Source organism: Schistocerca serialis, chromosome 7, assembly GCF_023864345.2.
Source record: "Schistocerca serialis cubense isolate TAMUIC-IGC-003099 chromosome 7, iqSchSeri2.2, whole genome shotgun sequence".
NCBI lineage: Eukaryota > Metazoa > Arthropoda > Insecta > Orthoptera > Acrididae > Schistocerca > Schistocerca serialis.
In genome coordinates this window covers 119,333,863-119,357,667 of record NC_064644.1, presented here as the reverse complement: position 1 = coordinate 119,357,667, position 23,805 = coordinate 119,333,863, and the positions used below count along the sequence as shown (strand labels likewise).

At 41.0% G+C, this 23,805-nt stretch overlaps 1 protein-coding gene across 5 annotated transcripts in view; it reads left to right on the top strand.

The window, feature by feature from the left end:
• The window catches only part of LOC126412845 (zinc transporter ZIP1-like), a 36,777-nt gene that overhangs the window by 6,907 nt on the left and 6,065 nt on the right, over positions 1 to 23,805 (top strand). For 2 of the 5 annotated variants that reach the window (XM_050082691.1, XM_050082690.1), the window contains exon 1: positions 6,441 to 6,599. The exons of 1 other annotated variant lie outside the window; for it this stretch is intronic. The gene's annotated coding sequence lies outside the window, so the exon portion shown is untranslated. Of the gene's footprint in view, positions 1 to 6,440; positions 6,600 to 6,865; positions 6,973 to 7,412; positions 7,605 to 23,805 lie in introns of those variants that run through there. 2 more of the 5 variants (XM_050082694.1, XM_050082695.1) reach the window with 2 other exon arrangements.

Below are 23,805 nucleotides of genomic sequence, written 5' to 3'. Positions count from 1 at the left end.
CCAAGGTAATGTTAGGGCGCCCTTACTGCTTACAACTTTTATTAGTGATCTAGTAGATAGCGTTGGAGACTCCTGGAGGCTATTTGCAGACGTTGCTGTTGCCTGCAGGAAGGCTCCAACGCCGGAAGAATGTGGCAAAATGCAGGGAGAGCTGCAGAGGATCAGCGGCTGGTGCAGGGAATGGCAGTCGACCGTGAATGTAAATAAATGTTACGTGTTGCGGATTAATAGCCAAAGAGGTCGACTACTCAGATTACACTATTGGCGACAAATCCATGCAAAAACTAATTACCTGAGAATACATTGGAGTAACCATGCGTAAGTACATTAACTGGAATGACCCCATTTAGTGGGAGAATCTTACAGAGATTTAATTCATTCACGAAAGAAGTTACCTGCAAAACACCGATTTTGATTACTGAAAAGTTTCCGATCTCAACATCTAGATAGCATTTATCAACGAAAGTTTGGGAATTTGCGCATGCCTAATAAGGCACACGCCAAAATTTCAGCAGCTTTTGACACTCAGTTGTTTGACAATAGTTTTAACGAGACGATACACGTGTTTTATGATAATGGACAAAATCGAGGATAGAGCTGTCCTTAGATTTTTGTTTTTGAAAGGCAATATTCCTGCGCAAATGAAATATACCCGGTGATCAAAAAGTCAGTATAAATTTGAAAACTGAATAAATCACGGAATAATATAGATAGAGAGGTACAAATTGACACACATGCTTGGAATGACGTGGGGTTTTATTAGAACCAAAAAAAAATACAAAAGTTCAAAAATGTCCGACAGATGGCGCTTCATCTGATCAGAATAGCAATAATTAGCATAACGAAGTAAGACAAAGCGAGGATGATGTTCTTTACAGGAAATGCTCAATATGTCCACCATCATTCCTCAACAATAGCTGTAGTCGAGGAATAATGTGCACAGCACTGTAAAGCATGTCCGGAGTTATGGTGAGGCATTGGCGTCGGATTTTGCCTTTCAGCATCCCTAGAGATGTCGGTCGATCACGATACACCTGCGACTTCAGGTAACCCCAAAGCCAATAATCGCACGGACCGAGGTCTGGGGACCTGGGACGCCAAGCATGACGAAAGTGGCGGCTGAGCACACGATCACCACCAAAAGACGCGTGCAAGAGATCTTTCACAAGTCTTTTTTTGTTCTAATAAAACCCCATGTCATTCAAAGCATGTGTGTCAATTTTTACCTCTCTCTCTACATTATTCCGTGATTTATTAAGTTTTCAAATTTATACTGACTTTTTGATCACCCGGTACATTGGGCGCTGTTTACAGTGACTGCACCAGCATTAACCACCGTGAAATTTTGGTCAGTTGAGTTTAAATGTGCCCTACCAGTATGGGTCACGAACGTTCGGGACGGCCAAAAATTGCAATCACTGAAGAATATATTGCTCGAGTTCACCAAATGATGCTAGAAAAGCGTATTAAGTTGAGAGGTAGCAGGAGCTATGAAATTGTCTAGAGAACGTGTTTGTCACATATTGATCCAAAATTTGGGAATGAGAAAGCTGACCGCGCGCTGGGTACCACGATTGTTCACTCCGTGCCGTCTCACATCTCGGCTGGTGCCATGGCGAAAACCCACGAATTGCGGTTCCAACTGCTAGGTCACCCTCCTTACTCACCAGATCTAGCCCCAAGCGATCTTTTTGTTCCGCCGGCTAAATGTTTGTCGAATCAAAAGGTCGTCACATTTTATAAATATTATGCAGAGAAAGACACTATATTTGGACGGGTTAAAGAGATTGGAGCATCGCGGGGAAAAGTGTATAGACTTGCAAGGAGATTATATTGAAGTAAATAAACTTGGAGAAAAACGCCATTTCTTTGTTACGTTGGAAACTCTTCAGAATGCCCTCGTAAGTAAGATTAGCAGAAGAGATACAGAAGACTCAGCAAAGAGCGGTACGTTTCGCACGATCGTTGTGCCGGGCGAAAGAAGTACCGCTATGATCAACACACCACAATGGTAGACGCTACAAGAGAGGCGTTTTGCATCGCGGAAAAGTTTACTGATGAAATTTCGAGAGCGTACATTCCAAGACGATTCGAGTAACATGTCCTCCCACACGCGGCGGGTCAATTAAAGCGTGCGATTCCAACTCTCGGCTTTGAGCCACGACGTCATTTGTGGCGTCATGAGTTTACGATACTAAGGATGTAAGCGGCATGTTATTAAATGTCATCTGTGGCTGCCTTTATTAAGCGTAAACCAAGCCGTTTATTCCGAGGGTGCGATTTGGCAGGAGCGAAAAAACTAACGTTTATGAGCTTCTTTCTCACAAACATATAGCCCTTTTTCGAATGTGGCTGCGGCTGGTCCCGGCGGAGGTTCGACTCCTCCATCGGGCATGAGTGTGTGTGTTTGTCCTTAGGATAATTTAGGGTAAGTAGTGTGTAAGCTGATGACCTTAGCAGTTAAGTCCCATAAGGCTTCACACACATTTGAACATATTTTTTCGAATGTGGCACGATTTCTTCTAGGATTTACTGATGATATTTCGAGAGCGTATATTCCAAGACGATTCGAGTAACATGTCCTCCCACACGCGGCGGGGTATCTTTTTGGTATCTCTGTCTACTTTAATCAGCTCAATTGTCGATCCCACATTTCTTTTTTCCTTTATTTTTAACTAACTTGTTCCTGTCTGTTGCGTTTCCTGTATTTTATCATTGCTGTGATTCTGACGTTCTTACCGTAAATGTTAATTTCTCCCCAGCCGTAATTCCATTTTCCCCGAGGTTGTTCCGTTAGCCTATACATTTATTAAGAATTTAATTTCCGCGATTCTAGAGTTCATCATTACATTACAGCAACATGTAAACGTTTACCAGTTGCATCTCTGCGTCAGGGAGCCAAAGCTGACAGGTAGAACCAAACGCTGTAATTTACCCCATACGTCCCGCGGAAGGATCACAACAAGAAAACTTGAGAAAATATTTGTTAAATAGCTTTACCGACAGTCATTCATTACACGTGCCATTCGTGAGGAGTAGGAAAGTAATGGAATACATAATGGTACCAGTAGTAGCCTCCACCACACACCTTCATAGAGTATTGATGTAGATGGAGACTAACCCAGATTTCCTGATTTTCGCGAGCTGCCGCATTCGCCATTAGGGTACTCGATTACGCCTCGAGACAGAACTAATTCTCATAGGTTTGGTGTTGCTACCTATTACTTCTCAATATCACAACCACGGGTTCCCACAAGCGCTGTGTGGGGCAGAAACACCTCTGGGATAGGTAGCTGGTGGATGGTGGATGGTAACGGCTGATCCTTTCACACAGGGTGCATGTGAATTTAATCAAATTGACTGACATGAAATGAACAGATCGGTGGGGATGAAATCAATGAACACGTAATGACATGAAATTAAATCAGCGAGATTGCCTTATACCAATAGGGAGAACCTCTCCCGTAGTACTCAAAAATAATGCGACGGAACATCAGTGATATATGAATTTACTTAATTACATTTGAGCCGAACGTGAACGTTTGTTCAGATAGCCTAGAAATTTAAAAAAACTGCTCGCACTCAGCACGAAATCCGGTAGAGTCCTGGTATGGTGTATCTTTTCATATAAGAACATTGCAGATTCAGCACTTCTGAACAGTTTTCGTTTTTATCATTTTATATCATGCCATATTCCCTGATTATAGCTCAACTGACTTTTTCATTTCAGTGCTACTCGAAAACGTCCTCTAAAGTAGTCCTTTGCAAAAAAAAAAAAAAAAAAAAAAAAAAGCTGCCGTCATACTATACCGTACTGTGGAAATTGCCTACGAATGGAAGGGGTGGTAAATTTCATTTCTTATGAGCTTCCACATTCACACTGAACGGAAAATTGACTCCTAAGGGCTGTGAAACCTTTCCAGCTCAATATGTTCATTCGTGGCGCATGTACTGTTTCTACTAGTAGAGTACATCTTCCAAGATCCTGATTTAAGCCACTGGAAATATTCGAGATTGGTTTGATATGTAGAAAGATGTGTAGATTAGCCCTATGCCAGATTATGTGCGCATTTCTTGCAACTTCAGTGTATCATTATGTTGGCGGCGAATTTCCAAGTCGCAGATTTATGCAATAAATATTTGTCGTTTTGCGTTACGGTCCCCATGCATTTTAGCTATCCGCCCGTTTTCTACAAATGAATCTTTCTGGTAGATAATGCAGAAAATTATAGTTAAGTTTTCCTCTAAATTTGTTGGCTACTGTCTCTTAACTAGATATGTTCCATGACCATCGCCGGTAGGTGCTATTGTGTCGAATTCTGCACATGATTTGAGAACAAGTATAATATTCACGTTACAGCTATGTCGAATGACACAGTACTAGAAAATTATAAAGTAATTGTTGTAGCGAATGAAACTGCAGTTCTTTCTAAAATGTTCGCAGATTCATTCACGTTTTGCCAGTCAGCAATTTTGTGTCCTCGGTCTTCACATACCCCCTTACTGTTGAGTACACTTTCTCGTGCTATTTCTGAGCAGCAGCCACAAAAAAAGGATGAGGTCTATTACGATTCCTTTTGTAAAGACAGCCAATCTCCATTCCAGTTTCACCTGTTACTGACGTATCACGTAAGTATCCCTTTCCCATTCACAGTGAAAGTAACTAAATAAAAAATTAAAACAGTCAAACTGCGCAAAAACTCACAACAATAGCAGGTGAGTCACCGCAGTGATCAGGACTTTCAGCGCCCCCTTAATGGAGTCTGCACACCTCATCAAGACACCGGGCGCGGGTCATGAGGAGCGGGGTTCAAATCTTCGTTTGGCCAAGTTTTGCCATGCTTTCCCCAATAAATCTTTAACAACGTTTCTGCACCAAGACTGCCATCGATTTGCTCTCGTACACTCAGCCGTATGAGGTACGTCTTTATCACCCGTGACTGCGGCAGGTTAATCTTTGACAGTTATTCCGTCGTAATATCCATTATTTTGACGCCAAAACATTTCCCATTTTATGCTATATGATCAAGAAGCGCTCCTCTTTAGTCGTTCGCTTATATGTTAGGAGATTATTTTTCCTTTTTTATGCCAGCTATTGAGTTTGTCACAACATATTACTCGACCAATCACCTGAAAACATACATTATTCAAATATGAAACTAAAGGATTAGCACACAAATTCCCATTATTTTCCTCAAGATGTTCTCCATTCTTAGTAAATTTAGGCCTACATATTATGAACTTATTTTACGTTGAAGCCTGCTATTGTTGGAAATAAGTCTGCAAATACTACGCTAACATTAATACAAAATCTATTTATATGTTGTGCTGAACAAAACTTGCATTAGAGTAGCTCCACGTCTCCACGTTGCGCTTTTTGAAAACCATCTTCCTGCGTCATATTGGCACTAAATTTTATAGGTAATTTGCAAGGTAATTTTGAATAACTCTTTATGCTACTTAAACATCGGTGCACGTAAATGCAGTACAAAATGGTTTTTCCATTTGCTACTAACACTGGTTTTAAATTTCATGTTCACGCTAGGGCATACAGTTGTCTTTACGTCGTAGATGCGCACGTTGTAAGTACCATGTCGTGTGTCTTTTTATACATGAAAAGTAGCTCTGAATGAAAATAAATCTCACCGGCGAGTTTTCTTCACTAATCAAAAATGAGGCCGATGTATATTACACTCCAGTGAACAATTTGCTGTTTTAAACAAGATCCTCACCTGTTTCTGTAGCGGCACAGCGTCCTCCAGTCGCTCGAATCTTTCGAACTTGAAGCTGTTGCTACGATACAGTTCATTTTCGTGTTTTTTCCCTCCACAGAAACGTCGTGTTATGGCCCTCGGTCGAAATTCCATCACATGAGAATCGAGATAATGAAAATTGAACATTCGGAGCCTTCGCGGCCTGCGCGCCGGCTCCTCTCCGGCCAGCTGATTTTGACAGTCACTGACAACCGGCCCGCACACGCTCTTAAAACTTAATAAATCACACCACTGGTGATCACCACTGCTTGTTGGACTTCTATCGGCGTCGTCCGCATTGCCACATCCTGCCTCTTCCGTTTCATCCGCCGACTGTTTATCTGTCTCAGCTGTCTTTCTGCCGCTCTGTAACCCCACTCTCTTCAACATTCTCTCCATCATGCTCCTGCCTTCCGATTTGACTAGAGCTACCTGTCGAGACAGCGCTAAACTAACATCTGCGTCACAGCCTTCGCGATTTGTTGCCCCTACACATGCTTGCACAGTGGATCAAATATATAAAACCACAGTACATTTTTCAAAAGTTAAATATTTTGAAACGCTGTACTAAGCGAATTAATGTCTGCATTCCTGTTTTGCAAAACATTCAGTCGAAATAACTTCATCATTAAGATTATCAAATCGAGGCTATTTTGGGTGACATATAATCTTTGACCAATGTTGAAAAACAGTTCAGCGGTTTGTTGTCAATATTTGTATCTGTGTGCTGTATATGCTTAAAGTTTGATGACTATGAATCATTCGTGTAAAGTGAGATGTGGTAGTCTGATTTGTTTTCATCGCAGTAGCAGTCTCACGAAACGAATTAAACTGTCCATATGTGAGGTTCGTACAATATTTACAAGGGTATATATTTCACTAATCACCGCTGTTGCGAAGATGGTATAAGTAAAACAACAAGCTAAACAAAAATGTGTCCCAAAAATGGATTTTTATTTGTGTGTGACTTGTATGCTGTCGTCTTTTCAATGTATGATAATACACTGAGCGATAAAAATCCATATCAAACGGCCGTTATTACTCTTAAGCTACCAAGAGCGCACTATGAGATATGTAATCATTTTGTAAGTTTCCTGATTTCGCGCCAATCGGTATTTCGCAGTGATTGTTTTGCCAACTGCCTTGTGTAAATGTTGCAGTTAAAGCGAGATACATCATACGCGAATATATGTCGTAGTGATATGATTTGAGTTAGAAGGTATATCATACAGTGAATATAAGATATAGAACACAACCACCATTTTTTTTTTTTTTTTCATGTATTTGTTGTAGCCGTACATGTCTGGGACTAGTGAGCATAGGAATTTACGAATGTTGATAGAGGAAGTAACTTATGCCAAATATTCTAATGTGATCTCTTTGCACCGTAAATTTCCTTTTGCCACAGTGTGTTTCCCTAACACGTTTTCTCTTACTGCGCCTTTTTTCATCTACTGTTTCTGTCTGCATGTGCGTTTTGCAGAACATAGATTTACCTGTTTGCTGTTTACTTAATATTTTACTTGTTTCACAGTGACCCTAGACATAATGTTAAAGTAGTTTTGTACTTAAGATAATCACTTTGTATCGTATGTAATTACATTTCCTATTATTCAGTCTCAATAAGCACTGTTATTCGAAGTAGAATTCTTGTTACAGGGTACAGAATTCATGAAGTTTATTTGCCTGTGGCTAGGCCATTTCAGTAAGAGACTGCACATGTGTTTCTTTGTTTTTTGTAATTAATCTGGTTCTGATGGGAAAATAAGGCTGAAAATAGTCATGAAACTATGTAATTTCTTAACACTTGTAAATTTTCTTATTGAGCTAATGCAGAACAGCAAAAAAAAGGTATGTATTTCTGCTGTACTTAATTTTCACGATACAGTGGTATGCAGATGATTAACTCATGGAGTGGTACCATTATATTACATCTTGGAGACTAATTTTATGTGAGGAAATTTCACACTGATGTAATTAATGACAACTAATTGAGATTACCCAAAGTCATGGACGTCCAGTTTTGATGTATTATAGTCTGGGATACTGTAGTGAAGTAGCAGTGTATTTTAATAAAGATTCTGAAGGTGCATTAATGTATGCAATTCAGTTTGAAATGCCTTGTTAATTGCTCTCTATAGATTTTGTGTTGGCAACCCCACAGAAAATGCCATTTGATCTTTTATTCATGATGTTTTAGCATATTTACGTGTGAAGAATAATCCTGTGGACATTTTCTTTCACTTCTAAGACATAGCAACATATATAAACAGACAGAGGTGGAGGGGGACTGTGTATATTATAAAATTTTGATTGTGCGTATTATAAAATATTGATAGAGGTATTACATTAACAAATAGCTGAACTAAATACAGATTTATAGAATAGAATGATCACTGTCTTTTGCATTGGTAATAGTGGTGACTCACTCATCTTGGCATGAACACGAGACACTGAAAGCTTTGGGGAACTCTGTATTGATTCTGTTGGCTCATTTTCATTCAGCACCCCATGAAAACCCTTGAAATGATCTAGCATAAATGCATTCCTATCAACAAATTTCTTCTTCTAATGTAAAAGCTATTTATTTAAGGACATCATCACCTGTGGTATGGACAGTGCCATGTTCACAAGATGACTTAATTGCTTAATATGCGTTTCCACGTACTTGTACCCTACCTTCATCATATACTGAAACAAACTGTGATTTATAATTTTTAGCAATCTCTTTTCCCATGGCAAATGCCGGGATGGTTCCTTTCAAAGGGCACGGCCGATTTCCTTCCCTCACCCGAGTTTGCGCTCCATCTCTAATGACCTCGTTGTCAACGGGACGTTAAACACTAATCTCCTCCTCCTCCTTCTTTTCCCATGGTGTCAGTCAGTATAAGTTTTCTTCTGACACTGCTAAACCCTGTGTCCTGTAACGAATAGTTGGCAGAGATGCCTAAGGGAGTTGTCGATTTATGTGCCCTTTAGGAAGGAGAGGATTCTGTATCATATTGTCACTCACATGTTCCTGTTCAGCATTAAATTGGTGAGTGTTCAGTTAGCCAGCCGAGGTTCTCTGCATTCACAAATTGTTGACATAATCCTTGAACAAAATGCTGTAAACAGGTCATCTAAAAGAATATTTTTTATCTGCCCAAATATATAAACCAGTTGTATACTTAATATGATGACCATCACCTGAATCCACCATGAAGAAATATGTTTATTACTCTTTCAGTAGTCAATATTGTCTCCAAATCTATTTAATTTGATGATCCTGTCTTCATGTTACATGACATGAATTTCCACCTCCCATATTAAATGTACTCCACCAAGAGTACCTGCTGCCGCCTATTTATCGTGAAAACTTGTGCTCTACAGATGGCTTATCAGTCACTGCTTCACCCACAGTCTTTATTTGAATATAAATGGCAAAGGATACTTAGCATTGTGCAACATGTTTGGGTCTCTTCCTTTTCCAATCGCATTTGGAGCAGGGGAAGAATAAGTGCTTAAATGCTTCTGTACACAACTGTAATTCTTCTAATCCTACCTTTGTGGTCCCTACAAGTGATATGTAATGGGCTGAAGTATATTTCTAGATTGTTCTATAACACTGATTCCTTAATACTGAAAACTTTGTAAGTAGGTTTCAGTGCTTTAATGTGGCTGTCTTCAAGCATGTGCCAATTCATGTTTCTCAGCAGCCTCTCATGTGAGTCAAACATACATGTGACCAATTGTATTGTTCTTTGAATACTTTCAATATCCCCTCTTGGTACTATTTGGTATGGGTCTCATAAACTTGAAAAATATTTCAAGATATAACTGTCCTCTGTGGACCAATTACATTTTCTCAGTTTCCTGCAAATGAGCCAAAGTTTGACACAACCTTTGCAACTGAGCCTATGTAATCATTCATTTTCATGTCCCTACAGAGAGTTACACTACATCTGCAAAAAATCTGAATGTAACTATATATAACTCGCCAGAGGTTACTTATACCTCTGTCCATAACTCTCCATTCAAACGAACATGCCACATCCTTCTTTTCGAAAGAAGCCTCAATCCAGTCACAAATTGTGTTTGTTAACCAATATAATTGAATTTTTGTTAATAAACATTGGTGTGGTTCTGAGTCATATGCGTTTCAGAAGGTAAGAAATTCTGCATCTGTGGGTTTCAGGGTGTCATGAGAGAACAGTGCAACTTGTTCCACATGACCAGTGACGTCACTACCAGGGTTTTCATTACACCTCTTTTTTTGTCTAGGGTGGTGGTTTGAATCTTTATATAGATAACGATCAGTATGTGTGGCCTTTCTACACACCTTATGGCCCAACGTTCCGTACCATCGTTTAATCATAGACACATCCAGGAAATTCAATTGCTCATTCCTTTTCGTCTCCATAGTAAATTGAATTTTAGGATTAATGCTGTTTAAATGTGTCAGGAAGGCGTCCAACTCCTCTGCTCCGTGTGTCCATATTACGAATGTGTCATCGACATAGCGATACCATTTGCTGGTGTCTTTCTGGCAGTCTGCAATGCCCGTTGTTCAAAAGTCTCCATAAATAGGTTAGCCACAGCAGGACTAAGAGGATTACTGTATGGTGTGGCAGGTGGCAGTTGATGTTAAATAACGAAAAGTGTGAGGTGATTCACATGAGTTCCAAAAGAAATCCATTGGAATTCAATTACTCGATAAATAGTACAATTCTCAAGGCTGTCAATTCAACTAAGTACCTGGATGTTAAAATTACGAACAACTTCAGTTGGAAAGACCACATAGATAATATTGTGGGGAAGGTGAGCCAAAGATTGCGTTTCATTGGCAGGACACTTAGAAGATGCAACAAGTCCACTAAAGAGACAGCTTACACTGCACTCGTTCGTCCTCTGTTAGAATATTGCTGCGCGGTGTGGGATCCTTACCAGGTGGGATTGAGGGAGGACATCGAAAGGGTGCAAAAAAGGGCACCACATTTTGTATTATCACATAATAGGGGAGAGAGTGTGGCAGATATGATACGCGAGTTGGGATGGAAGTCATTAAAGCAAAGACGTTTTTCGTCGCGGCGAGATCTATTTACGAAATTTCAGTCACCAACTTTCTCTTCCGAATGCAAAAATATTATGTTGAGCCCAACCTACATAGGTAGGAATGATCATCAAAATAAAATAAGAGAAATCAGAGCTCGAACAGAAAGGTTTAGGTGTTCATTTTTCTCGCGCGCTGTTCGGGAGTGGAATGTAGAGAGATAGTATGCTTGTGGTTCGATGAACCCTCTGCCAAGCACTTAAATGTGAATTGCAGAATAGTCATGGAGATGTAGATGTAGACTGCCTGTAGCCACCCCGTCAATCTGTTCATAAAAGTTATTATCGTATTGAAAGTAGCTTATGGTGAGGCAGTGTCGGAAAATGCCACAATATCGGTAGGAAAAATATCCGCTATGCATAAGATAGCTTCGTTTACCAGAATCATGGTAAATAACGACACAGTATCAAAACTGACGAGTATATCATCCGGGCCATCGCTCGTTTCCTTTAGCTTGTCAATGAAATGTACTGAATTTTTAATATGATTGTCCATCCTACCAACCTAAGGTTGCAGCAATGAGGCAAGGTGTCTAGCTAACTCATGTGTTGGTCCGCCTATAGCGCTGACAATTGGTCTCAACGTAATCTCAGGTTTACGTACTTTGGGTAAGCCGTAAAGTCTAGGTGGGTATGCTTCTGTTTTACAAAGCAGCTTCTTATCGTCGGAGGCGAATGTAGACGCTTTCTCCAGTCGATTGGTCATTCTTAAAATCTTCATGGTAGGATCTTTCTGGAGTTTTTTGTAATTAGAGGGAACCAAAATATCATTGATTTTTCCATGATAGTCCACACTGTTCAATATGACAGTGGCATTACCCTTATCTGCATTAAGAACAATAATGTTTTTATCTGCATTTATATCCCTCAGCGCCTTCCTTTGTGCCTGCGGCAAATTACTGTTACGTGGCTTACATGTACGTAAAATCCTAGTCGTTTCCATCCTAATTATATCAGCGGACTGCTGTGAAAGCTGACGGGTACCTGCCTCAATATTTGCTACAATATCCTTTGTGGGTAAGTTTTGGGGCATCAAAGCAAAATTGCCTCCTTTCGCTAGTACAGAAATTTCAACTTTTGACAAATCTTTATCAGACAGGTTAATAACAGTTCGAGAATTATCCTCAACTGAACCTCCCTAAATGCTGTTTTGTAAGTTATTTAACTTCTTCTTCTGTCTATTTACTAATATTTCTGCACTAACTTCCATAGTTTTGAATGTTAGACCGTTAATTTTATTCCAGTCACCACACTGCATAGTATTACTAACAAGGGAACCTCCCCATTGCACCCCCCTCAGATTTAGTTATAAGTTGGCACAGTGGATAGGCCTTGAAAAACTGAACACAGATCAATCGAGAAAACAGGAAGAAGTTGTGTGAAACTATGAAAAAAATAAGCAAAATATACAAACTGAGTAGTCCATGTGCAACATAGGCAACATCAAGGAGAAGTGTGAGCTGAGGAGCACCGTGGTCCCGTGGTTAGCGTGAGCAGCTACGGAGTGAGAGGTCCTTGGTTCAAGTCTTCCCTCGAGTGAAAAGTATAATTTTTTTTTTTTTTTTAGTATTCAGACAATTATCAAAGTTCAGGCACTCACACATAATCAACTTCACTCTCCAAAATTCCAGGACATGTTCAGATTTGCTTGGACATATGCAGGATTTGACGGTCTACACAAGGAAAAATTTGAAACCGTTAAAAAAATATGTTTTGACAGAGCACAGGGAAAACTGTGCGACTATGAGACTGTTGCATTCATTTGTTGCAGTTTATGTGACACACACTTATGTTTTCATCACTTTTTTGGGAGTGATTATCATATCCACAAGAAAACCTAAATCAGGCAAGGTAAAACCCATTCGCCAAGTGTACAAGTTAGGTGGGTCGACAACATATTCGTGTCATGTGACGCACATGCCGTTACCAGTATCGTATAGAATATATCAGACGTGTTTTCCTGTGGAGGAATCGGTTGACCTATGACATTGTGATCAAATGTTTTCGATTCCCATTGGAGAGGCACGTCCTTTCGTTTACTAATCACACGGTTTTGCGGTGCGGTCGCAAAACACAGACACTAAACTTATTACAGTGAACAGAACCGTCAATAAACGAACGGACAGATCATAACTTTGCGAAAAAAAACTTTTCAGTCGAGGGAAGCCTCGAACCGAGGACCTCTCGTTTCGCAACTGCTCACGCTAAACACGGGACTCCTGAGCCTACAGTGTCCTTGATGTTGCCTATCTTACACATGGACTACTCAGTTTGTACATTTTGCTTATTTTTTTCATAGTTCCACACAACTTCTTCCTGTTTTCTTGATTGATCTGTGTTCAGTTTTTCAAGGCCTATCCACTGTGCCAACTTATAACTAAATCTGAGCGGGGTGCGATGGGGCGGTTCCCTTGTAAGAACCAAGTGGAGATGAAAAAGCTTACTGCTGGTTTCCGCCAGTGCTCGTCGCATCTAATGAATTCTCTCACGTAGCATTGCAGATTCCATACGGTTGTAGATACAATGAGTTTGAGCCGAGCGAAACGTCCTCTTCACCTTCAGAAATTTCGGAACCGTCAAAGTGTCCCTGCAGCGCAACAGGAAGGTGAGGGTACACAATTGTTGTTCTTTCTTCTTGCGCATTCCTTCAAATCGTCGAACCAGTGCTGACTTATCCTCCCCGTAAAGGCGTTTGATCATACAATGTAAGCTTGTCTTCACTTAAAATTAAGAATGACCAATCGACTGGTGAAAGCATCTTCATTCACCTCTGACGATAAGAAGCTGCTTTGTAAAACAGAATCGTACCCACTTAGACTTTACGGCTTACCCAAAGTACATAAACCTGAGATTACGTTGAGACCAATTGTCAGCGCTATAGGCGGACCAACACATGAGTTAGCTAGACACCTTGCCTCATTGCTGCAACCTTAGGTTGGTAGGATGGACAATCATATTAAAAATTCAGCTCATTTCATTGACAAGTTAAAGGAAACAAGTGTGGGCCCAGATGATATCCTCGTCAGTTTTGATATTGTGCCATTATTTACCGTGATTCCGGTAAACGAAGCTGTCTTATGCATAGCGGATATTTTTCCTACCAATTTTGTGGCATTATTCCGACACTGCCTCACCACAAGCTAATTTCAATACAATAATAACTTTTATGAACAGATTGACGGGGTGGCTATAGGCAGTCCTCTTAGTCCTGCTGTGGCTAACCTATTTATGAAGACTTTTGAACAACGGGTGTTGCAGACTGCCAGAAAGAGACCAGCCAGATGGTATCGCTATGTTGATGACACGTTCGTAGTATGGGCACATGGAGCAGAGGAGTTGGATGCCTTCCTGACACATTTAAACAGCATTAATCCGAAAATCCAATTACTATGGAGACAAAAAGGAATGGGCAAATAAATTTCCTGGATGTGTCTGTGATTAAACAATGGGACGGAACATTGGGCCATAAGGTGTATAGAAAGGCCACACATACTGATCGTTATCTACATAAAGATTCAAACCACCACTCTAGACAAAAAAGAGGTGTAATGAAAACCTTGGTAGACAGGGCATACAAAATTTGTGAACCTGTTTATTTTAAAGATGAGATTGAACATCTACGGTTAACTTTCGTGAAGAATGGCTATTCTAGCAAGGATATAGTTCCAGCACTTCGCTCTAGGCAGAGAATCAGGAGCAATGACGGACAACGGTCGCCCAAGGGCAAAGTTTTTCTTCCGTTCATTAGTAAGGTCACAGACTGCATTGGGAAAGTTTTAAGCAAGTATGGGGTGAAATCTATTTTCAGACCCACCAGAAAAATAAAAGAATATTTAAGATCGGCAAAAGAGGCAAGACACCCTTTGGCTACAAAGGGGGTATATAAAATCCCGTGTAGTTGTGGCCAGGTTTATATCAGTACCACAAAGAGAAGTGTGAACATCCGTCTTGTTGAACATAAGAGGAATTGCCGCCTGGGTCACACGGATAAATTGGCCGTAGCGAAACATGTTTACCAGGAAGGTGATCATTAAATAAAATTCAGCGAGACAAGTGTCGTATCAAAAACCTCGCGTTACTATGCATGCATGTATAGAGAGGCTATCGAGATTGATAAACACCATAATAATTTTAACAGGAAAGATGAAGGTGTTAAACCGAATAAAATTTCGAGGTCAGCGTTGCACCGCAAGCGTGACGATCGATTACTTTCAATCGAGAGTGTTGGCATTACCAGAGACAATCTCATAGCCGACGTCATGTGATCAACAGTGGCTCCCTCTGTACTGCTTGTATAATCAGTGCTTCCTCTAGTTCTCTTCGCAGTTCACCTCTGTACCTGTGAGGATGTCTCCCGCAGTCGGAGACGAAACGTCAGGGGAGAGTTTTATACTTCGACCACTGCCTATCAGCCCGGAAGTTTTAAGTGAAGAGTATTCTGTCAAATTGCCACACTTCCATTTCTCTCTCTCTCTCTCTCTCTCTCTGCTTCCTATATCCTATACCTATTTTATGACAGTTCTTCATACCCATGAAGAGTGAAAAAAGTTCTCATTTATTTATCAGCTCTGCTGCTAATTCCGTTGCATTTTGTGTGTGCAATACAACCCACCACTTGTCCACTTTGATCAATGTGTATTGTCAGCTGTTGCCAAACTTGGAATAGACCATCAAATTTGCAAGTATATTTCTCATTAGTACATATTTAGATTTAACAGTTGCATTAAAACTCCTGTCCAGTGGATCATCCTATCCTTCCTTGGAGACAGTTCCAAGTTAATTTAAACCTCACAAGTAGGAAATGTCTGTTGCGCACATTCTGTACTCAAATAATCTGACTTGAATGTTTACTGTCCCTGTCATCCTGCTTGTGCATCTATTCTTTGATACTTATGTTTCTCTCCCTCTCTTGCCTCTTTTTTATTTATTTTTCCCCCCCGCCCCTCACACACCCTTCAACTTAAACTCTCTCAATGTTCCTGTAGCCCTGCCCTACCACCTTTGTTCTTCCTCCATGCCACAGCCTTTCGCTATCTTCACCTCTCTTCCTTGTCCTATAAGTCAGCCAAAACTTCTGTGATAACCAGTTAAGTTATACTGTTATTAAGTCCAATACTTGTAATAAGGAACACATCTCATGTGCCTGTCTTTGTTTTAACATGTTGATTGCCATGTAGTTACTGGCAGCCACAGCAGGCAGCTCTATTGTGTGGCCCCCCGTCTTGTGGAAGCCATCATGTGAAAAGGTGAATGTTCTTGTGCCCACTCAATCACTATTTAAACCAAAAGGTTGGTCTTCAGCAAGGCTGGCTCTATTTGCTGCATTGTGTGGAATTTTCAAGCCCCATCCTTCCCAGGCTGCCTCCTTGCATTTTCAGATGTAGTCAACCTTTTTAACAGTGCAGTTAATCCTTGTCATCTTATTTTCACATACCACACTACTCATATGTCATTTTGGCGTGAATATGTCTTTAAGACCAGAGTCAGGTATGAGGCACCAGTCAGTGAAACAGAAGTGGAACGATTTCAGTGTAGTACATTTTGAGTCATAACTTCAGAAATAATTATGCAAGCAAAATTAAGTTATGTCATTTGCAGATTATGTAATTGTTATCCATTCAAACAATGTAAAATCCATTGCCCCCCCTCCCCGAGAGAATTTGTGCTCTCTTAGACCAACACCTATTACCCACAACCTACCCCCCTATATAAAAGATACCAACTATTTCCTCCACCGACTCTCCACAGTTCCTGTTCCTGTACCACATGATGCCCTGCTCGTCACTTTTGATGCCCCCTCACTTTACACTAACATCCCTAATGCCCATGGCCTTACTGCTATTGAACACTACCTTTCCCAATGTCCGACTGATTCCAAACTCACAACCTCCATCCAAGTCACCAAGACCAACTATATCCTCACCCTCAATTACTTCTCCTTTGAAGGCATTACCTACAAACAAATCCGCGGCGCGGCTGTGGGCACCCACATGGCACCATCCTATGCTAACCTATTCATGGGCCATCTAGAGGAATCCTTCCTCAAAACAGAGATCCAAAACCCCTCACTTGTTTCAGATTCATTTTGAAATCTGTGTGATCTGGATCAAGGGTGAGGACACCCTATCCACACTCCTCCAGAACCTTCTCCCCCATTCACTTCACCTGGTCTTATTCAAACCAAGAAGCCACCTTCCTCAGTGTTGACCTCCACCTCAAAAATGGCTACATCAATAGCTCTGCCCATATCAAACCTACCAACCCCCAGCAATACCTCAACTTCGACAGCTGCCACCCATTCCATACCAATAAGTCCCTTCCATATAGCCTAGCCACCCATGGCTGTTGCATCTGTAGTGACGAGCAGACCCTCTAAAAATATATTGAGGGTCTCATTGAGGCCTTCACAGACCATAATTACCCTCCCAACCTTATACAAAAACAGATCTCCCATGCCTTATCTCTCCATTCACCCACCACCTCCCCAAGTCCCACTGTCTGACCACAGAGCAGCCTTCCCCTCATGACTCAGTACCACCCAGGATTGGAACAACCAAATCACATTCTCCACCAAGGTTTCGACTACCTCTTGCCATCCCCTAAATGAAGAATGTCCTGTCCCCTCCCACAGTGGTATTTTGCTGCCCTTCGTATCCACACAGTGTTCCTATCCATCCCCAAAACAACTCCTGCTCCCAACCCCTTGCCTCATGGCTCATATCCCTACAACAGACCTAGATGCAAGACTTGTTCCATACATCCTCCCACCTTCACCTGCTTCAGTCGAGTCACAAGCATCACCTATCCCATCAGAGGCAGGGCTATCTTTGAAACCAATCATGGGATCTGCAAGATAAGCTGCAACCACTGTCCTGCATTCTACATGGGAATGACAACCAACAAGCTGTCTGTCCGCACGAATGGCCATCCACAAACTGTGGCCAAGAAATAGCTGGACCACCCCGTTGTTGAGCACTCTGCCCAACATGACATTCTCCATTTGAAGGACTGCTTCACAGCCAGTACCATCTGGATCCTTCCCACGGAAACCAGATTTTCTGAATTATGCAGTGGAAACTCTCCCTGCAATATATCCTACGTTCCCCTAAACCTCCTAGTCTCAACCTTTGTTAGTCATTGTCCCTACCCATCTAGCCCCTTCGCTGTTCCCATTCCAGCACTACACAGCCCTCATTCCACCAAAGCACCCTGTCTCTTTACTTCTCTTCTTTCCCATTACCCCCCCCCCCCCCAGCCCTCTGTCTAACCTCCCAACTGCACCTAGCTGGCCTACCCTCTCTCCACATCGTCCATGCATATTCCCACAAGCAGCACTTTACCATCCCCCACCCCAACCCTACCCTTCTCTGCCCCAGCCTCCTCCTTACCACCAACACCCAGTTGCTTCTCGCATCATGCACAGCTGCTCGGAGTCAGGGCTCAGCAGCCAGAGATTGTGGTCATCGTGTGTGTGTGTGTGTGTGTGTGTGTGTGTGTGTGTGTGTGTGTTTAGTACATAAGGGAAAAAAGGCTGTGGTTGAATATCAGGAAGGCTTGCTATCCAACATGCCACGACCAATATTTTATGGCCAAAAACAAGCAGTTTTGAAAGTGCTTCCACTTATTGTTGTGAAAAATTAGTTTTATGCTAAATAAAGTTCTCAGAGCACAATCAATGTGAAATATGATGAAATTGGATAAACAGGTCTTGCATTTCAGTTGCTTCAGCTCCAAAATAAGGTTTGATAGATTTTTCTGTTTTACCTGAAGAAGAAGAACAGTGTAAATGGTATTAATGGCAGATCCAAAGAAGGAGTGATGGGGGAAGGATCCCATAGATGTCTTCATGTGTAAACACCCTTTAATCACAGTGTCTGGGTTCAAATGTCTATGGCATGTGACAGGAGTGCATAGTTAACAAATTCTTTCTCAATTTTTTACAAAGTGTTTTTTTTCCTCAGTGTTTCTCTGATGGGTTTCTAAGAAATTGTTAAGCCATTGTATTCTGACATTTATCTTTGTTTCTTTATTATAAAATTTTTCGCTTATGTAGGGACTTTCAAGCTGACATCAGTATATTTCAAGTGTTGTGTAGGCACATGTTAGAAACAGAGCTGTCAACACTGCCACTTGAAATCTTTTCTGTTTTGAAAACCAAGATGACCAAATCCAGTGCTTCCTTTGTCATCTGTTTCACGATACCATAAATAATTTCCAGTAAGACACTAAATTTTATGGATGATTTTGTATTTACAACTTATTCTCACATGTCTTCATTTATACAAAACTTAGTCTTGTCAAATTCACCTTGTCTAACCTCAGTTTTTATCTCAAATGATTTTGAAAGTTTTCCCATGAATTTCACTTTGCATTTTGTATTTGTTAATGTCTGCTCTATGATGTTCCGTGTCTTCTTATCCAGTCCTTGTTCTTCAAGAATTTTAAATAGTGTGGGTCTGTGAATTGAATCATATGCCTTTTTAAAGTCGACAAAGACATATACTGTAGGCTTCCTTCGCATTTGTCTCATCCTTGTAATCAATTTCAAGTTTAAAATTTGTTCTGGACATGATCTGTTTGGTCTGAAACCAGCTTGGAAATCTGAGATTTTGGGTTCTAGCAGTTTTTGTGTTCTTTCAAGAAGACAAGCTGATAATATCTTGTATGTGACGGCAAGTAAGGAGATTCCTCTATAGTTGTTCACATCCGATTTATCCCCTTTTTTATGTAACGGATGTATTAGGGCACATTTCCAATCTTCTGGTGTTTCTTCAGTAACCCATATGTTTTGAATAATTTTAACTAGCTCATTTCTTGAGTTAGACCCCAGACTTTTGAGAAATTCGGCTACAATTCCATCTTTTCCTGATGCTTTGTTAGTTTTGAGTTTGTTTATGTGTTTGATAATTTCTTCTTCAGTTGGCGGTACAGAGTCTTGCTGTTGCGGGGCTTTAGTGCTGGATATTGGAAGAGCTTCTGTTGGTTTTGGACAGTTTAGTAGCGTTTCAAAATATTTGGCTAATTCTTCACAGTTTTCTTCGTCGCTTAGTGCCAGATTCCCATCTGATTTCCGAAAACAGACATTTTGAGGGATATACCCTTTAATTTGGCTTGCAAAAGTTTTGTAGAATCCATGCGTATTATAATTTTTAAAATCTGCTTCTATTGATTCCAGTTGCTGAGTTACATACTTTCTCTTCTCTTGTCTAATAAGTTTATTTGAAAGTTTCCGTGTTTCTAAAAAGTTTTGAAGAGTTTTCTCATTTTTATTTGAACTGTACTTCGCAAAGGCTTCTGTACGAACTTGAATTGCCTTTTCGCATTCCATATTCCACCATGGATGTTTGTGCTTCTTCTTCAGTGGTATTTGCTCCTTCGCTATTTTTTGTGATTTTTTCCTTGAATGTTTCCCAGTATATATATATATATTAGATGATTTATGGAGGTTAGCACAAGGAAACTGAGTAGTACAAGATAATTATGTTGTTCTCTGAAAGCATTTGACTCTCCCCAGATTTTGAAATAAACACTACATTCAGTTCTGTACAACAAATAGAATTATTCCAACAGTTGATGCACACTACTGGCCATTAAAATTGCTACACCAAGAAGAAATGCAGATGATACATGGGTATTCATTGGACAAATATATTATACTAGAACTGACATATGATTACATTTTCACACAATTTGGGTGCATAGATCCTGAGAAATCAGTACCCAGAACAACCACCTCTGGCCGTAATATAACGGTCTTGATACGCCTGGGCATTGAGTCAGAGCGTGGATGGCGTGTACAGGTACAGCTGCCCATGCAGCTTCAACACGATACTACAGTTCATCAAGAGTAGTGACTGGCATATTGTGACGAGCCAGTTGCTGGCCAGGACTGCAGTCAAACATTTTCTGTATCCAGAAAGACCCGGGTACAGGAGCTGCAACGTGCGGTCGTGGATTATCCTGCTGAAATGAAGGGTTTCGCAGCGATCGAATGAAGGGTTGAGCTATGGGTCGTAACACATCTGAAATGTAACCTCCACTGTTCAAAGTGCCGTCAATGCGAACAAGAGGTGACAGAGACGTGTAACCAATGGCACCCCATACCATCATGCCAGCTGATATGCCAGTATGCCGATGACGAATACACTATTCCAATGTGCATTCACCGCGATGGCCAAACACGGATGCGACCATCATGATGCTGTAAACAGAACCTAGCTTCATCCCAAAAAACTGACGTTTTGCCATTCGTGCACCCAGGTTTGTCATTGAGTACACCATCGCAGCCGCTCCTGTCTGTGATTCAGTGTCAATGGTAACCGCAGCCATGGTCTACGAGCTGATAGTCCATGCTGCTGCAAACGTCGTCGAACTGTTCGTGTGGATGGTTGTTGTCTTGCAAACATCCCCACCTGTTAACTCAGGGATCGAGACGTGGCTACACAATCCGTTACAGCCATGCGGATAAGATGCCTTTCATCTCGACTGCTAGTGATACGAGGCTATTGGGATCCAGCACGGTGTTCTGTATTGCCCTCCTGAACCCACCGATTCCATATTCTGCTAACAGTCATTGGATCTCGACCAACGCGAGCAGCAGTGTCACGATACGATAAACCGCAATCATGATAGGCTACAATCCGACCTTTATCAAAGTCGAAAATGTGATGGTACGCATTTCTCCTCCTCACACGAGGCATCACAATAACATTTCACCAGGCAACACCAGTCAACTGCTGTTTGTATATGAGAAATCGGTTGGAAACTTTCCTCATGTCAGCACGTTGTAGGTGTCGCCACCGGCGCCAGCATTATGTGAATGCTCTGAAAAGCTAATCATTTGCATATCACAGCATCTTCTTCCTGTCGGTTAAATTTCGCGTCTGTAGCATGTCACTTTCATGGTGTAGCAATTTTAATGGCCAGTAATGTAGCATAGGAGCAGGAGACATTAACTACGGTAGAGTGCTCCAAATGTTCGGGTGTACATATCAATGAAAAACTGAAGTGGAAGAAACATATTACTAAGCTTTTCAAACAATTAAATTCAGCTAATTTTGCTCTTTGAACAATTGCTTATCTTGGAAACAAATGTATCACGCTCCTGACATGTTGTTGTTGTTGTTGTTGTGGTCTTCAGTCCTGAGACTGGTTTGATGCAGCTCTCCATGCTACTCTATCCTGTGCAAGCTTCTTCATCTCCCACTACCTACTGCAACCTACATCCTTCTGAATCTGCTTAGTGTATGCATCTCTTGGTCTCCCCCTATGATTTTTACCCTCCACGCTGCCCTCCAATACTACATTGGTGATCCCTTGATGCCTCAGAACATGTCCTACCAACCGATCCCTTCTTCTGGTCAAGTTGTGCCACAAACTTCTCTTCTCCCCAATCCTATTCAATACTTCCTCATTAGTTATGTGATCTACCCATCTAATCTTCAGCATTCTTCTGTAGCACCACATTTCAAAAGCTTCTATTCTCTTCTTGTCCAAACTATTTACTGTCCATGTTTCACTTCCATACATGGCTACACTCCATACGAATACTTTCAGAAATGACTTTCTGACACTTAAATCTATACTCGATGTTAACAAATTTCTCTTCTTCAGAAACGCTTTCCTTGCCATTGCCAGTCTACATTTTATATCCTCTCTACTTTGTCCATCATCAGTTATTTTGCTCCCCAAATAGCAAAACTCCTTTACTACTTTAACAAATTTCTCTTCTTCAGAAACGCTTTCCTTGCCATTGCCAGTCTACATTTTATATCCTCTCTACTTCGTCCATCATCAGTTATTTTGCTCCCCAAATAGCAAAACTCTTTTACTACTTTAAGTGTCTCATTTCCTAATCTAATACCCTCAGCATCACCCGACTTAACTCGACTACATTCCATTATCCTCGTTTTGCTTTTGTTGATGTTCATCTTATATCCTCCCTTCAAGACACCATCCATTCCGTTCAACTGCTCTTCCAAGTCCTTTGCTGTCTCTGACAGAATTACAATGTCATCGGCGAACCTCAAAGTTTTTATTTCTTCTCCATGGATTTTAATACCTACTCCAAATTTTTCTTTTGTTTCCTTTACTGCTTGCTCAATATAGAGATTGAATAACATCGGGGAGAGGCTACAACCCTGTCTCACTCCCTTCCCAACCACTGCTTCCCTTTCATGTCCCTCAACTCTTATAACTGCCATCTGGTTTCTGTACAAGTTGTAAATAGCCTTTCGCTCCCTGTATTTTACCCCTGCCACCTTTAGAATTTGAAAGAGAGTATTCCAGTCAACATTGTCAAAAGCTTTCTCTAAGTCTACAAATGCTAGAAACGTAGGTTTGCCTTTCCTTAATCTTTCTTCTAAGATAAGTCGTAAGGTCAGTATTGCCTCACGTGTTCCAGTATTTCTACGGAATCCAAACTGATCTTCCCCGAGGTCGGCTTCTACTAGTTTTTCCATTCGTCTGTAAAGAATTCGTGTTAGTACTTTGCAGCTGTGGCTTATTAAACTGATTGTTGGGTAATTTTCACATCTGTCAACACCTGCTTTCTTTGGGATTGGAATTATTATATTCTTCTTGAAGTCTGAGGGTATTTCGTCTGTTTCATACATCTTGCTCACCAGATGGTAGAGTTTTGTCAGGACTGGCTCTCCCAAGGCCGTCAGTAGTTCCAATGGAATGTTGTCTACTCCGGGGGCCTTGTTTCGACTCAGGTCCTTCAGTGCTCTGTCAAACTCTTCACGCAGTATCATATCTCCCATTTCATCTTCATCTACATCCTCTTCCATTTCCATAATATTGTCCTCAAGTGCATCGCCCTTGTATAGACCCTCTATATACTCCTTCCACCTTTCTGCTTTCCCTTCTTTGCTTAGAACTGGGTTTCCATCTGAGCTCTTGATGTTCATACATGTGGTTCTCTTATCTCCAAAGGTCTCTTTAATTTTCCTGTAGGCAG